This window comes from Dreissena polymorpha, chromosome 7 (assembly GCF_020536995.1).
Source record: "Dreissena polymorpha isolate Duluth1 chromosome 7, UMN_Dpol_1.0, whole genome shotgun sequence".
Taxonomy (NCBI): domain Eukaryota; kingdom Metazoa; phylum Mollusca; class Bivalvia; order Myida; family Dreissenidae; genus Dreissena; species Dreissena polymorpha.
In genome coordinates, this window is record NC_068361.1 from 81,101,274 (window position 1) to 81,120,329 (window position 19,056).

At 34.4% G+C, this 19,056-nt stretch overlaps 1 long non-coding RNA gene across 1 annotated transcript; it reads left to right on the forward strand.

Annotated features, from left to right (window-relative positions):
* Positions 1-1,617: 1,617 nt before the first annotated feature.
* Positions 1,618-11,486, forward strand: LOC127836927 (uncharacterized). The gene is made up of 2 exons (XR_008029003.1): positions 1,618-1,893; positions 11,021-11,486. It is a non-coding gene; the product is annotated as an uncharacterized LOC127836927 (long non-coding RNA).
* Positions 11,487-19,056: the final 7,570 nt, after the last annotated feature.

The window sequence follows — 19,056 nt, forward strand, 5'->3', positions numbered from 1 at the left end:
TAACAATGTTAATTAGAAAACATTTGTACAAGATACGACAAAAAAAGAAGTCAGTTAACATGTATTAAAGGGGCCTTGTCACAGATTTTGGCATGTTTTGAAGTGTGTCATAAAATGCTTTATATTGATAAATGTAAACATTTGATATAAAAAGCTCCATTAAAAATCAAAAATAAAATGAAAAAAAAGTAACCCTCAGCAGGACTCGAACCACTGACCCCTTAAGTCCCAAAAAGTCTACCACTTAGACCACTCAACCATCCTTCCAGACACAATACCAAACGTATTTTATACTTTATATAAGCAATCCTCGTTGTTTCCCAAAAAAATAACGGCAACAACAGAACTCTCCAAATTATTAATTCGTTTCGCGTTGCAACGCTATATAATTTTTTGGTTTTTAAATCGTCAAAAGATGCATATAATGGCTATTTTAGAGCATGGTAAATGTTCAGTATTACTGTTTCCTCACAAATATCATAACTAAAACGAAAATTTGCGAATCTGAAACAACTTTTTTCAATTTTGTCAATTTACCCAAACGTGAAAAGGCCCCTTTAAAATCCAGGGTGGTTCCAGTCTGCTCAAAAATGGCTGAAACATTCGAGATATTCAAATCTTCTAAATTTAAAGTTATAACAATTAACATTAAGTACAAATAAACATGCAACCGTATAGTCATGTTTCTACCTTCGTAATAGTGGATTTTCTGCAAAAGCATAATTATTTACTTAAGAATTATTTCACATGTTGTTAAATAATCTTAAATAAGAGCTTAGGTATTAGCACTCTAATGAACTTCGTGCAATATCGTCTTATTTCGTACATATCCGTCACTTCGAACATTATCCGGCTATGTGCGGAAAACTACGAATATTCGATAAAAACGCTATGAAATACTAAATGTAGGAGCCGCAGCCTAAATAAAATGAGAACAAATATGGCCGACATTGTACGTGACAGCTTTGGTCGTTTAAAGAAAAGGCAATTTGCTATCTTGAAAAAGAAAGATTTATAATTGTGTAAATGTTGTTCATATTAATGTGACTTGAGTTAATGATAAACGTCAACTATTGGATGGCAGTGATGATACTTGAAAAAAAAAACGATTCGTGGAAATACAGTCGAGTTACCATTACCGGATCACTAGCGTAGTAAAGTTGTACTGGTGAAAAACAATAAATGTTTTGATACTTCTTTTATACAAGCTTAAAGCATAAATTCTGATTTAAAATGTAAACAATATCTTTTGTGGAACCTTTTTTTCACATCGGAATTCATACATTAACGGATCACTTGTAGCCATAACGGATCACGTGATCAAAACCACTTAGGGGGCATCTCAAACACTATTTGAACTGTCAAAACATGAATCTAGTAATTGAATAATGTGATTAAAACATTGCATTCAGTCGATTTGCTAATAAACAGTGATTATGCTGTGTTTTATATAGTAGTGTACATATTGCAAGCCGTGGAAATAGACATAGCAAAGTATGCACTAAACCGGAAAAACACTAACCATTTCAACCTGGCCCATTTTATCCACACATGGTAGATAGGTGGTGTACGTGATATCAGCATTTTGTTTACGCGTTCATTGATTTAGAACTAGGACTGCAGAGAGATGCTGTGATGTTTAAGATTGGTAGTTTGCTTGTATGTGGTGCGCGTTAGATGTGTATAAGTTTAGTGTACGAGATATATAAACTGAAGTTAGTTCGTTGTTGCTAGCTGTAATATAACAGTACCTATTTAGTCTTTAAAGTAGAATGATGATAAATAATTACGGAATAATTAATATGTATACTGAAGAGTATTATATTAAACGTGAACAATACTTTATATTTCCAAATACTTCGCATTATAAAAAGGACTTAAACGGGGCTGCAAGTAAGTTTTGATTTTGTACCACTTTAGTGGCTGCCTGAAACAGACAAAAACATATACTTTTAATAATCAATATTAATAGCTTTGTTTTATTGTTTGAACAACAGTATATGTTTATCATAATAATGTCTCTATGTATCATACACAGTAATCCCTTATTTTTAAATTCATTAGACTGAACAATTCCGTTACAGCCATAACACAGGTGGAAGTAACGTACCCTGGATAGTGTATGGGCCTATGCGCCCAATATTATATTCAAATAAATATATATACTCGTGTTTTATGAGAGTAAAATTGACATTGAGTAAAAACGGGCTCGAAATGTTGCTTGGTTATCAGCCGAATGTTAGTAAATGCCTGGACAGATTTCTTTGAAGTAAATTGTTTTGAAAGGTTTCCAATTGACCATAAGAGGACCAAGGGATGCTTTTGATTAAAGCTATTTTGACATTTGTGCGGCCCGCAGAGACAGGTCTATGATAAATTCTAGTTAACGACCTTGTTATGATTCCAATATCAGAGGGTGGGATTGTTTTCATTGCTCTTTGTCAATTTTTCTCTCATAAAACCCGATTATATATATTTATTTGAAATATTGGGCTCCTGTGCCAATATACTATCCAGGGTACGTTACTTCCACCTGTGAGCCATAACACGTAATTTTAATGTCAGTAACAAAATTGGATTGCTTTTTGAGTCATTCCCTCTTACCCATGTAAACAGGATACGCTTGATCCGATATTGCCCTAATTCTTCATCCTCTTTACGGTGATGCAAAATCTTTAAAACGAAACAAAACTGAAATGGTGTTTTGCAGGCAGAAAGACTGCCTTTAATGGCCTTTAAATATATGCATATACTTCTTACTTACCAACATAGTTATAAAATGTTGCCGCGCAAAATGTCAAACCTCGTTCTCAAAACGAGACGGAAGTAAATAAAGTCGTATGTACATGTCGGCAAAACAAACTAAAGTTATTAACACAAAAATGCCCGATTTTGATAAAAAATATTGCGTTTTAATGAAAATTCCTTGAATATGCTGACTGCAAAGTATCATCTAAAAATATTAACTATTTATCGTGATACGCATTCTTGAACATCAAAGTGATTCGCTATTGATAATGATCCGTTAATGGTAACTCGCTTACCGGGTTCGGATTCAAAACGCTTGAAAATACTGCCCGCTGTCAGTGTCAAGAATGACGTTAAGAACCAGTGTCACTTCCAAAATTTAATATTGTTGATGAGCAGTAAAAGGGGATAAAGTGGACTTATGCTTCCCCGATGCCAGTATTTTGACTGTAGCCAAGTGAACCGGGTATCGTATCGCAAAACACATCACGTATAGAAAAGTCTTCAACTTTTCAAGAAAGGAATGCCTTGTTTTGCTATCAACACAAAGCTCGAAACAGGAAGGTACAAGGATTATGCAATATTTTTTTAAGTATAACAGTTTCATTATTCATAATGGGGGAAAAGTAGATCTTGAAGGAAAAGTGCACATTGTCAGTGAGTGATTTTTTCGCACATAATCAGGCTAATATTTGCTTTCATTTTGTAAATCAAAATATGCCATGTAAGGAAAAAGTTGTGTTGTAAATGCATGGTAATTAAGGACAGCATATTTGAATTTTATGACCAAGTAATGGTGTTTTCCTCAAACAACAAAAGTATATTATGTCACAAATACTAAAATTACTAGTCTGAAAATGAAATGCCAATGACTGCTACTTGTGTGATCTCATACATTATGTATTGGGGTTATCCAAATTAAAATGTTGCATATTTATCATCTTTTCAGCAATGACCAACAACATTGATGGTCCAGGAAGGGTTAATTACTTTTTGTCAACAAGGAATGTTCCAATGATCAGTACCTTGAACTTAAAGAAAATGGAAATAAGCACGGGTAGGACCATTTAACAAGTGTCAACTAACAAAATTACTGTCAACTATCTCCTAAGCCGGCGCTGCTAGACATGCTTATTAGATGAAAATAAAGAAGGTATTTCACTGACTTATGTGATTGTAAATGTAGAACCAATGTTTTAAGTAATAAATAAAATGTAACATTAATAGTCGGTTTAATATCCAGTAGGGATGATACATGTATTTGGTATTAACATTTGGATGAGGAATGTATCATGCATGTGGTGTTTACACTTACTTATTAATCCAGTTTGAAAGTGCGCATCATATAAAATACTAGTAATGACATGCTATATCATGAATGTCTGAATAAATAAAAAGGATGATACATATCATAATGGATTATGTCACACTTCCCACGAACCATGAAATCAGTTCTTACTCTTATACAAGTGCTTGTGTATTTGACGTCAGTGTTTATTTGTTTTGTTAAATAACATGACGAAAATGTTGTTAATTTATAGAAACAACTTTGAGAAGCCAAATAAATAAGAAAAGACCTAATATTGTTATGTTAATAAATAAAAAAGTTTAAAATTATTGATACACAATTTGTTATTATGCATAATTTTCTTTGACTGAAACTTATTAAGTTCTTATGAACCTACCTGAATATAACTACTAGGCAAACATCAACTTCAAAGGAACAATGGTGTTATATTTTCAATGAAATGCCTGTACAAGAGGAAAATGAAACCAAACAGAATTTGGACTCAAATTCAACCCAGAAAAAGCAAGACACTTGCAGTCACTGAGTATTCTTGTGTTCAATGCCGCAACAACATAAAATATAGCTGGCTCTGGACTAAAACTTATGCATCTTAGAATGATCTTTGAAAGTGATTGCTAGGATGGTCTCAAGAACATTTTCATAATGAATAACTCAGACAGTCAGCCCAGGGTCACAAATGCTAAGCGGTTTGGAGACACTTATTCCAACCTGCCGGAGTTCTTAAAAAAAAACAACCATGACAATCATGTATTTGTTTTGTATGTCAGAATTATAATAAGTTGAATGTTATCACAACTCATAGATAAATCAATTTTACTTTCAACTTGTATGATTGAATGATTTAATGTGCCTCTTTACTTAATTAAAAATGTTCTTATTTCACTGTAACATTTTCAAGTCTAATTTATAAAACAACGCATTTAACAAGCAATTTAGAACTTGGTTAGCAAATCTTACTGCATTGAGAAGGTTCCATGTCACACGTGATATGAGATGTATGTATGTAAATATGTTTATGAGTTTATTATAGGCTTTTCCTCTTTTTTTTTCTATTTATAAACTAAATGTTCCCCAGTTTTTTCTTTTTTTTTCATTCAAGCATACATTGTAGATGATTTCTATGTTCGAAGATTGTAATTTCCTTTTGCCATTTTTTTTGGACAATTTATCTAAAAAAAGACTTGTGACTAGAGATTGCAATTTTTCTCGTTTTCCGAAGGATGATGACATCACTTGATTGTTTATATTTTCTTTATTCCTTTTCTCACATGTTATAAACTATCATATTTGTATATATTATGCATTTATCTATTAATACATACTAAAAAAGTGTTCTTTGTCTAATATTTGGATTAATGAGAGTGAATTTTGTAAATACATAGTTCAGAAAAAAAGGAGAAATTTTTTTCGGGGTTCAAAAGCAAAAATGTAAAAAAAAAATTGTTCGGTGAATTGTATTTAAACTTGAATGATCAATGCAGAATACCACAACACTAAGAAATATGCGAAGAAAGAAGAGAAAATCCACATGTCCCACTAGAGTGCTAATATCTTTAACAAAAACATGAACAAAATAAACCAGGTGATTAGTACTTTAACGGGATTTTAAAATGTGTTAACTAACAGTGTTTTGTTTTAAAAAAGGTAAATACATAGCCGGTTAAAATGTTTTAGGAATCTAAAGCATAGTTCAATTAAACATTTGGACGTTAACCTGATTATAGTGGGTCATAGTGTTTATGTGAACTGACAAGCATGCTGGCTTTAGGTCAATTGTTAAAATTCTACATATCTGAAAACCTCCATTGAATCTCATTTTGAAATTCTTTAAACCTCGAATGAAATCAACCATTCTTTTTGATGTTGCTTACTAAAATACGGAATAAAAACTTAACAAAAGAACAATTCTTCGTGTTTTTCACTACACATGGCCCCTCATAAAAATATAACAATAAGTTCACTCAATGTAGATGTTAAAATAACTTATTGAACTGCTTTATTCTGAAATCGATTCTTATATTATTATATGTCAATATTTTCAGATTTGTTAAAAAACATACATTGTTTACTTTACCTATAATTATTGAATGTTAGAAAATTAATGCAAACATAACATTTTGTCCTTTATACCGGTACATGATTTTATTGATATACACATTTTCGTTCATTACAATCCAGAAAGTTATGTGCGGAAAAATAAATAATCGTAAACAACTCTACATGTACTACTTACATTGTCCAAAGACTGATATATGAACACAATAAGATACATACAAGGATACGTTTTACCGCATCTTCCCAGCACAACTAAAACCAAATGTCAAACCTTCGGACAGCGCAGGCTTATCTAGAAAAACACTTTAAGCACATGCATTAAGCCCAGTTTTTCCAGAGTGCTGCTCATATTATATCTGAAACAGACATTTCACAAATATCATGAAACGTTTATGAATGTTGTGAAATTCTTAGTATATAATATATACGACATCATTCATGAGCATGTGTTCGGTCCCAGAGCGTATTTTCAGCGCATAAGTAAAGAACTTTATGTTCATTGTAGCAGCCAGTAATTCATTTTCACCGAATCTGTTTAAACCTACAGTACAGCTCACACACAACCAACAAATTCTGCGATTCGCAGAGTTTGAAGACATCAATGGTTCGCGGAGTCGACTCGGCATCGACCATCTGGTCGCCGAGTCGCCGCGTCTGTTCGCCGAGACACGCCGCGGCACGCCTCGGCATGATGCCGAGGAAATTGGTGGTGATATGACGCCGAGTCACTCGGCGAACAATCTTACAAACTATAATTTACCTGGGATAGAAACTGATTACAAGTTCCGAATCATAATGTTTATAAAATGTAGATTAACTACGTTCGGACAGAAACAAGCAAAGCACACCCTACTTTCGAAAAATAAAATTAATTTATTTGTAGAACAATATGGGGTTGTTAGCATTTAAGCAGATATAAAGGAGTCTCCTTTTCAAATTTCAAAAAAGTTTTTCACACCCATGACAGTGTTTTCTGTCGTTTTAAACGCCACGTATAAAAGCAAACCGTGTTCGCACCTAGCTGTAATATACCTCACCTGGAGGAGTGATAATTGCGTGTTCGATTATGCAATTAACAGTTTGAAGCCATGGAGAACTCATAAGTGATTATAGTAATTGTATTTTTCCGAGTCTCTGGATTACCCGATACATACGTGTCAACTGTCTCAATCGCATATATGCAACTTCTCCCATCTTTAGCCATTACTCGATAATCCCATACATGCCCGATTTCCATTTGTAAAAGCAAATTATGGGTGGGTAATATATGATTCTATTTAAAGATTTAATGAAATAAGCGCCCAATCAGGACAGTTGTATTCCAACATGCGTAAATCACCTGACACGGTTTGCACGCGTCGTGTACATCTATTTTCGGTTACAACTTATAGATAACATAAAGGAATTTCTTTGTCCTGATAAAAAGCGCGCGACAATTGGCGTGGGTGTATTTATTTGTAAATAAAAATTTCGTAGCGGGTAAAACATTGAGATCATTTAATTTCCATTTAAAGTTTCGTTGTGAATTTCAACTAAAGCACCGGGGTATCTCGCGAAATATTTGGCATTGACATTTCCTCTAAATAAAATATAATTTAAACACACTGTATCGTTACCATTACGCTGTTTTAGTTCCTTCATTATTGAAACAGTTAGTGTATTGTATACTGACTGCACACAAGTGTCGTGTACAGTTCATATTCTTGTGCAACGACAAATAAAAATTTAATTTATATTTAGATTTCGTGCAACATGTACAATTCATTTTATGAAAATCTAGAAATGAGAAAGTTAATTTTGTGAAAATAAACCAATATATGTTTGTATTTAAAATGTCATACATATTTATATTTGGTGTCGTATGTGTACGGTATGTTGGTTTTGTTCCTCATGATGTTTAGCAATTCTTATGAAAATAAAAATCGTTATTTTAAATGTTTTTAGCAAGTCACGTTTCCGAAATCATATAAGAGATCATATATGGGAATTACCTATGTGAGCTACTTCAATATGTTTACTGAGCTATTCAATCATTGTTTTGACACACGACACGTGCTTATCTAAAGTTTGTGTCTGGTAATAAACAGGATATTGGATGGTCGGGGCTTGATTGGATAATAAAACAGAGACACAGTCAGCGGTTTTCAGTAGAACTTTTGTACTGACCAACATAATAATTATTAGTGCACGTGCTTATCTAACATTAAGGGATCATAAACACGGGTCGTAGCCACTTGTATGGGCCATAGTACACAGTCCCGATGGTTATTTTCAGTAGCACACGTGGTCAGAAACTAACAAGTTCGAGTAATAAAGCACAGAGATTATGATCTGAAAAATTGCATGGGGTCCGAAATGAAACAGAATGCCACCAAATCAAAAGATTCACCGCCTAATAATTAGTGTAAACAACTATGTTTGATAGATTTAAAATAACGATAATTCCGAATGATCACGGCTTCCATTTTCAAAAGCATATTCCGTTCAACATTGGTTAAAAAAGTGTAAAGACAAACGTTTGCCATTTTTCTATCAGACGAATTTTACACGCTACTATTTTATAAAATAGCAGCCCAATCGGGACGGCGGTATTTCCACTGAACAACTCGTGTATCATCAGAAGCAATATGTTAATGTTAATTTAGATGCAACATGTACACGTCATTTTCTGAAAATCCGGACGAAGTAAACGTAATCATTTAAAAATTAACCAACATTTGATTTTATTCAAATGGTCAACATTTTTATATTTGTATCGTCTGTGTATTTTAGCAAATTTAATGCAAATATATAGCGTTTCTTTTTTCGATGTTTAAAGCAAGTCACGTTTCCGAGATTAAACTGTGTTAAGTTTTTTCGATATGGTTACTGACCTACAAAATCATTGTTTTTACAGATGACATCCAATGGTAATTGTATGAAGTAAGCAGAGAAGCTGACGAAATGTAAAAACAATCGCGTAGAAATTACCATAACACTGAAGGCACTGAAATTGTTCGCTATTGCATAATCTTAGACGCAACTCCGTTTTCAAAGTTATGTTATAGCTTTTTATATCGCAAGTTTGAAATGAACACAACCCATTCAAATTTATAAACAGTGTGTCTCAAAGCACAGGTTGAGATGTGGGTGCACTGTTTATCCTCATATTTATGTTATAAAGATAACTTAGACAAAATAACAACAAAATGTCTCTTTTTATTCGCAATTGGTTGCTGCACTGGCAACCATCTTTAGAATTTTGGTTGCCTTGCTAAAGAATAACAAGCCTAAAATCATGTACATGTTGTGTTTTGTGTATCTAATACTTTATTTATTTTCTTTAAATAATCGAGCAACAATTTTGCCGACATTACAGACTTTTAATGCATTATGTCTTGTTGTGAGCCGGAATAGAATCATTTCCTATGCCTAATTGATCCACAGTCGCCAATTTGTATTCTATGTTTAATTGGATTGAGTTGTTTCAAGCTTTGAAAAAGCTAGTTGCCCTGCTTTTTAGCCCAACTGTAACCAACTTTTGAAATTGAATTTGCTAGGCTTAATCTACTGGCGCCAGGCTATTAGGCAACCAATCAACCTGTAAGTTATTCATGATGTAAGATCTGACAGGGTATTGAACTCATTCAATTTGCAAGTCTGAAGACATTAAAGGGACCTTTTCACGTTTTGGTAAATTGACAAAATTAAGTTATTTAATAATTTGGAGAGTTCTGTTGCTGTCGTTATATTTTTTCATACTACGAGGATTGCTCATTTAAAGTATCAAATGCATCTCTCATTGTATGAGCACGGATGGTCGAGTGGTCTGAACGATAGACTTTTATTTCTGGGGTCAGTGGTTCGAGCCCAATTGAAGGTAACTTTTTTTTGTTTCTTTAATTTTATTCTTGTATTTTTAATGGTTATTTTTAGATCCAATGTTTATATTAATTAATATTAAGCATTTAATGACAAACTGTGAAAAGGTCTCTTTTAGATGTTTACTAAAAAAGCCACAAATTAAACATATAGACTCATTTTCTGTTTGATTTAAAGTGAATTTGTTTCAATTTGCCTTGTCAGCGAAGTTACTTTGAAGTTATTATCACTTTTATCCTTTTTTTCAAATCATTAATAGAACATATAATTTAAGCTTCATTTTGGGAAAACAGTGCTTAATGCATATGCATAAATTGTCAACCCAGTACCAGAGACTGTCTTTAAACGAAAAACACCACAACATCAGAAAGTGTCGTCCTTGATTACCTTGTGCGTACTGCACAGGCAAATCAGTGTGCACAGGACACCACTTATTGGACATGCATAAAGCCCCGTTTTCCCTGAACGCAGTCAATATGTGCAGATTGCAATGACAAACTGGCCATGTCGTCTCACAAGCTGTTAAACACTATTGTTTACATACACACACTCACTGTCTGCATTGTACCAGTGGTGAAGCATAAACAGGCTAATCAGTGTGCACAAGCAGATGCGGTGGTCATCGTTCTTAGCGTAGTTAAGAGCAGACCGACTTGCAAAACTTGCTCTTAGCCTTAGCTGTTCGTAAGCGAACAACTAACAAGAGATGTGTTTGTCAGTAACACAATGCTCCCTTCTGTGCCGCTTTGAAGCCATATTTTTGACCTTGAAGGATGACCTTGACCTTTGACCACTCCAAATGTGCAGCTTCATGAGATACACATGCATGCCAAATATCAAGTTTCTATCTTCAATATTGCAAAAGTTATGACCAATGTTAAAGTGTTCGGACGGACGGACAGACTGACTGACGGACAGACAGACAGACATACAGACAGACGGACGGCTTGACGGACAGTTAAAAAAGTACATGCCACCCTTGGGGGGCATCAAAAAAGAGGTACGTATGCCAAATACTGCTATTCACAGAACATTTTTGTATTTCAGCTAATGGAACCACATATATCTCAGACACGTGAAGTATCATATGAAAATGATGATTATGATGATGATAATGATGAAAATGACGACGACGACGACCACGACGACGCCGCCGCCCCCGCCACCGCCGCCGATGACGATGCTGTTGCTGCTGATGCTGATGCTGCTGCTGCTGCTGCTAATGATGATGATGATGCTGATTATGTTCAATATCACGAAAGCATTTGAACATAGATGGAGAAGTGGACCGCTAAACATTAGAACTGACGTGTATACATGTACATCGAACAAGCATAATAGACCTCAATTTAAACGAGTGTTCTGGTTAAAAATAAGTAGCTTTTCTTCACATGGACTGGGTATTAAAGATAAAGACCGCAGGAGCACATCGGCACTTGAAATAGGGCTAATTCTGTACCCCGCAAATACATGTTTTGAACATTACGTTAAGAAAATAAGAACACAGTCATTACGTTATTCTTACAAAATTTCTTGCGTGTTATGAATTACCAAAAGGTTGAAATCGTAATACCATTATACGTTGGCCTTACATATACGTATCGAAGGCAATGATACGTGAAGTTTTCAGTGGTAAACCTTTATCAGGATTTTGGGCAAAATACGAATTGAAAAAATTGGCATTTATACCTGCTCTAACTGCCACACTTAAAATGATCGCATTACCAAAAAGCTTTAAAATGACGACGAAAATGATCACCTAAACACTATTATAGACTTAAATAATCAATTGACATAATCGCGCATGTAACTTAAGAAGCCTCTCCAAGCAAACATTCAGCAATCAATACAACCATGACCTACTTGAATACAATGGTTGTTTATACAAGTTAACATGTATATAATGTGATTCACGTAGCTACTGAAAAACACACTATGACGCATAGGCGTTTGCAAGTTACAGGATACAAGATCTTAACTACAATGTAAAGCCTGTTGTTCATGAATGTTCCTTATTCTTGATCATACAAACAGTTGTCCGAAAAGGCTTGATGTATAATACAATGCATATTGCAAAACATTTACAATGGACGGAAAATAATATGATCGGAAGAAACACGTATTAAATATCCTTGCATAATGACACATCAGACCACCATGGCATGCAACTGTTTGTCTTTAACTGTTAATACTCTCTTAGTTAGTCGTTGGAAATTCTACACATTCGATAATTATCTTCCTGTTGTCATGGACAATTAAGAAACTATATTCAGCCTGCTGGTATGCAAAATATATTAATGTAGAGCAGGCTTGGCTGGGATATTGACTTTATCAGACCGCCATTCCCGGGCGTTGTATCAGATTGCAAAGATACAGTACGTATTCAACTGTTTGTTTGAAAACTAAGGGCGCACTGTCATGTTTTCAGCGCTTACATGCACGTAGGCCATGCTTAAGTACGGTATACTTTTCAACAATAAAAATGAGGCATTGTCATAAACTATTGCATTTTTAAGAGGGTTTTAACATGCGATTTAGTTGCAGTTTCATAACATGTAACCGCTGCGTGCTGTAAACAATAAGCTTGTAATATGATCCGCGGGAAAAAAACTAGGCCTGTTAAAGGGAGCTTACACATTCGAATGAAATAACAAAACGAATGAGGTTTATTGCCAATATATGAAGGTGTGTTCCACCATTTACATGTGGTACTATATTTTTGTGCTTTATTATTCACATATCCATAATACTTATAATGATTATATGGAAAGGACGATCATATAAAGTACAACATGTAGATAAAATGACGAGACTTTTAAAATGTCATTTGCAGTACATAGGATAGACACGTTTTTATATAAAAAAACAAACATAACAAGAGATTGCCAAGCAATATGGTCCCCTACCGGTGAAACTCCACCATTTTCTTTTTACATTTGTTGCAATAGCAACCACAATTTTTGACGTAGGAACAAAATGAATTGACGTGCATAATCTCAATATTGCCATCTGTCCATGTTTGAAGTTTCATGAAAAAATATGAAGAACTTTTTAAGTTATCGCAGGATCCAGAAGAGTGATGGACAGACAGACAGACAGACAGACAGACAGACAGACAGACAGACAGACAGACAGACAGACAGACAGACAGACAGACAGACAGACAGACAGACAGACATACAGACAGACAGACAGACAGACAGGCTGACTGACTGACTGACTGACTGACTGACTGACTGACTGACATACTGACAGACTGACAGACTAACACACAGAGCGAAAACCATAAGTCCCCTCCGGTTTCACCGGTAGGGGACAATAAAATGCAACATGAATTCAAAACCATCAATAATTATAATAAAAATACATGTATGTTATGTGTTTCTATTATACAATTATTTGATTTAATTATGATTGTTTCAAACAGAAAATGATAACTGATCGCACTTAATAAAAGAACTCATCCTATTACGCGTATATACCAGTAAACCATGTAGGAAAAAAATATAAATACACATCTAAAAAACTTTAAGTATATTATCAGTAACGTAAATAATGACCAGCTTGTAGGGGAATTTATTTTATATTCTTTATTTTAGAGTGTGCAAATCTAGTATCAGTTTAACGATCGGTATGTCCAGTTCGGAAAATTGAAATAACAAATATATACCAAGCATTTGTGTTACACACGGAAGTTTTATACATAAAAGTAGTTAATAAGATATCAGCTAAGTCTGCCCGACATAAGTTATTCATTGAAAATAATTGGCATTGCAAATATGTTCTTCCAATTGCACAAAATCTAAAAACAGCAAGCCCAAAAATCAAAGGACGTATTTGCAAACCTATTGTATCATATACAAAAACAAGCTTTGCAGGGGTATCGATTGCAACGGGATTTTCCAAAGCCGTATCAGATTTCACAAGTACAATTCAAACTTATGAGGTGTTCGCCATGGTTCTTATAAATATTGGGTGTATTAACATAAACGAAATATCAAGCGCACAAGCCCTCCCGTTCATCATGTTTAATGTACACGATCTTCAACAATATACAAATACATACTAGTAATACATGCCATTGCCAAAGCGTCCCAACAATATATACCAGAGTGCAAGCTTCATTTTTATATTATAACGGGTATTTGAACATTATATACATACTTTGGAATTTTTACAAGTTTAAGATTTATAAATATATGTTATGTTAAAGGTTTAATAATCGCACGGCCAAATAAAACATTATAACAAATCACTGAAGGCACTGAAGTTGTTCGCTATTGCATAATCTTAGGGGCAACTCAGTTTCAAAATTATCTTATAGCTTTTTATACCGTAAGTTTGAAATGAACACAACCCATTCAAATTTATAAAGATAGTGTCGTAAAGCACAGGTCGAGATGTATGTGCACTGTTTAACCTCATATTTATGTTATAGAGATAATTTAGACAAAACAACGACAATATGTCTCTCTTTTTTCGCAGATGGTTGCTGTACTGGCAACCATCTTTAGAATTTTGGTTGCCTTGCTAAAGAATAACAAGCCTAGAATCATGTTTATGTTGTGAAATGTGTATCTAATATTTCATTTATTTTCTTTAAATTATTGAGCAACAATTTTGCCGACATGAAAGGCTTTTAATGCATCATGTCTTGTTGTGAGCCGGAATTGAATCATTTCCTATGCCTAATTGATCCACAGTCGCCAATTTGTATTATATGTTTAATTGGACTAAGTTGTTTCAAGCTTTGAAAAAGCTAGTTGCCCTGCTTTTTAGCCCAACTGTGACCAACTTTTGAAATTGAATTTGCTGGGCTGAAATCTACTGGCCGCAGGCTAACAGGCAACCACAAAACACGTAAGTTATTCATGATATAAGATCTGACAGTGTACTGAACTCATTCAATTTGCAAGTCTGAAGACATTAAAGGGACCTTTTCACATTTTGGTAAATTGACAAAATTAAACGATTTTATAATTTGGAGAGTTCTGATGCTGTCGTTATATGTTTTCATACTACGATGATTGCTTATATAGAGTATAAAATACATTTCTCATTGTATGAGCACGGATGGTCGACTGGTCTAAAAGATAGACTTTTATTCCAGGGGTCAGTGGTTCGAGACCAGTTGAGGGTTACTTGTTTGGTTCTTTATTTGTGTTCTTGTTTTTTAATGGAGCTTTTAAGATCCAATGTTTACATTAATCATTATTAAGCATTTAATTACAAACTGCAAAAAAGTCCCTTTTAGATGTTTGCTAAAAATGCCGCAAGGTAAACAATTAGAACTAATTGGTTGTGTATTTGATTTAAAAGTGATTTTGTTTATTTGCCTTGTCAGCAAAGTTTCTTTGAAGTTATTATCACTTTTATCCTTTTTTTCAAATCATTAATAGAAAAGATAATAAAAGCTTCATTTTGAGAAAACAGGGCTTAATGCATATGCATAAATTGTCATCCCAGTACTAGAGACTTTCTTTAAACGAAAAACACCATACAATCAGAAAGTGTCGTCCATGATTATTTTGTGCGCTTTGCACAGGCTAATCAGTGTGCAAAGGACTCCACTTATTTGACATGCATTAAGCCCCGTTTTCCCTGAACGCAGCAAATATGCACAGATTTCAATGACAAACTGGCCAATGTCGTCGCTCAAGCTGTTGAACACTTTCGATAACATACACACACTAATTCTTAATGTCTGCAGTGTACCAGTGGTGAAGTATAAACTGGCTAATCAGTGTGCACAGACAGATACGGTGGTCATCGTTCTTAGCGTAGTTAAGAGCAGACCGACTTGAACAACTTGCTCTTAACCTTAGTTCTTTGCAAGCGAACAACTTAATATATCAGGGTATTATTTGTATCTGTTTTTAATATTCGTTAATTTGAACATTATATAGCATTTGTTATAATATTCAATCACTATTTGTAAATATTTCGTTTCGACGAATCGCCGCGTTTTAAACGCGGCGTGATAAGGCGGATCGATACCGAGGCAGAAACAGACGCGGTGTCACTCCGCGAATTATCGCCGAGTGCTCCGGTGGCATGCCGAGTGAATGCTCGTTGTGGATGCGGAGAAACTTCGAAAACAAAATCATCTGTCCGCAGCATAGCCGCGGACTTTGTTGGTTTTGCGTGAGCTGTACTGTACCTTAGACGTATTAAACTGTTACTTTTCACGTGTTTTTCTGGTGTCTGTTTTACACGGAAAATTATAAGCAATTTGTGTCTAAGTATTGACAGTTCTCTCACTCTAACCGATTTTGTCATTAAAGTAATTGTTTTGTCTGATACATTCATTGTAGGACATACCATTTATAAGTCCTTTAACAAAAGTATTGTAATTTAAGAAAAGCATCAAAACAAGAGCTTACGGAGGACAGCACAGTCGGCCTCATCGACCTTCAATGTTGACCTGACCTAATGTGCCCTTTATGAAAAAAAAAAGTTGTCGTACAATTTATAGAAAAATGAAGTGGAATCCGTTTGGCTTGTTTTAGTTACAGCGACCTTGTCCTCACCCATGACATACGTACATCAAAGGTGGAAAAGGGTTAGGGTAACTAAATATGAACACTAGGGTAACTAAATATGAACACTAATGAATAAATATATTAGTTTGATAAGCTGTAACCTCTCATAAAATCCTAATACGTAGAATTTCAAAGTGTAAAAAGGTCATACATTACGAACCAATTAAAAGACATGTGATCAAACTTTGCTAATTGGACCATATAAATATTAGGAAACATATTGTGTTCGATGATACCTTGGTGTGTATTTCGACGTAAATGAGGTTCTTCTTAGCGGGAGGATGCGATATATGTCTAATAGCCCTGATACCTAATTCAATTATGAGACTCACGGAATTTAAGACAATTTTGTTTTAATTAAAGCTGCAATTTCCAGCTAGTTAGTTGTTACTGAACGATTTTCAAGTTTGGAGTGGTCTTGTGTTGTGGGGGATCGTGGAACCGCAGTATACCCCACCTGTCCGGTATGGTAACCACAAACCAAAATCACATGCTTCCGCAAACGGGAATCGAACCTGGTTCGCATAGACGAGAGGCGCGTGTATTAATCACACTGCTTACCAGAGAGCCTGAATGATACCCTCAAGACATTCCTAACAAATTAGCTCATCGAAGAACTTTTACCTGCGAGTATATATATATATATATATACAGTTCGAATAAAATCTCTCAAACCATTCCTGAGAAACTAGCCTACGGAAAAACTTTCACCCGCCTATCCATCGTTTATATAATGTTCTAAGATTAAAATGTCATCTTTTTTAGACACATACCAAACTTAACCTATGAGTTAATTTTAAGACTGAAAATATATGTTCTACGTTCGAATGGAATTTTAAGCCATACTTGAGAAACTAGCTTAACAAAAATCTGTATCCTGTCTATAAATTGAAAATGAAAAAAGTATGTCTCTTATTTAAAGAAAACACTTAAAACAGAGTAACCAAACTAGGCATATTGGGTCATTTGTATATGAGGACTATAAAGTATAAGTTTGAATGAAATCTCTCAAGTCATTCGTGAGAAACTAGCTTAGCAAAACATTTAAACTCAGACTTTTTACATGTCTGACCTGCATTTGACCTTAAACCGAAAGTAAAAGGCTTAAAAGTAGTCAGCTCTGTACATGAGGTAGCAGTGTAAAGGCTGGTAGGCATGTAAATCACAAGTTTACACGACGCTCAAAGTTTCTTTCTATAAAATCATTAGCTGTAAGATTTACCGACTTGTATTGATTGATCATCGTTTGTTAAGCATCTAACATGTGTTTGAGCATGAATATATTGCAATTTGACACCGCTGTAGACAACATAGACAATTGCAAACATCACTTTTTAATAGAAGAAGCCTGAGGGAAAACTAGGCTTGATGCAGTCGAGCTAAGAGGACCTAATAGATGATGGGTATGTTAAAAATTATATGCAATTACTATATGCAAGTGATATTATTCAGCCTTATGCCGTTTTAAAAGATTAGGACCCCGCGCGTTTTTTATCCAATATAAACCAAGGCGTATTAAATTTGGTTTTGAATTAGGAAATAAGAACACTAAATTAACAAAACGACGTTTTGAAACATACCGATTGAATTTTTCGTGAAAGTGTGCCATTGTTTTTTGTATTCGTAAATGATTACGCGCTGTCGACAAAAATAGGAATCTGCTGAAAACTATTGAATCACGCATTCGGCACGAACACCTCGGATTATGACGCTAATTGTCGCCATCGTACTATCGCATTGTCGCCATCGTACTATCGCATTGTCGCCCTCTGGATTGTATTGTGTAACCACGATTGCTCTAACGGTATTCCGTAGTAAACTTAAGAATTTTATTAGATCACATTGGTACCCATTACAGCAAGGGCAGACAAACAAGAAAGTCAGACAACATTAATTAAACAGTTGCAACATCACAGAAATGAGTTAAAATCGTTTAAGGGTGGTTTCGATTTGTTCAAGATAATTTTAACGTTTTAGGTTTTATTATAACTTTTATATATACACATAACTTAAAAATTAAGTCACGAACATATTAATATCGCTGTATTAAATAAAACGATGAAGTCTTAGAAAATTCTGTTCCAGCTGCAAGAGGTACACTTCACGTATTCTAAACGTGGATATGAGATGTGTTGCTTATTTTGTCCTAATTACCTTGCTGAGTATCATCGGTTTGTGCTATATGGAGCATGCGTTTTGATGTTCAGTGTATTCAGTGCATTAAACGCGCTAAAAGACTCAAAACACCTACGCCATTAAGTGGGTTCACTTGAGATGTATGGGGTGAAACTATAATAACAAAATTTGACATTGAGTGTCTGTCCCCATTACATAACTCGAGAATCATATGCAATAAATGTTCATAAAGTACTTAAAATTCAAGGGCGTGATTAAAAAAAATATATATCTTTCACTACCACACCAGCACATTGGAATTTGACAACCAACTTGTTGTGATCCTAGCAGCTAAACTATTTACTATTAGCAAGAAACTTAATATTTTAACAATAATCAGTTCTTCTTAAATAATTACAAAAATGT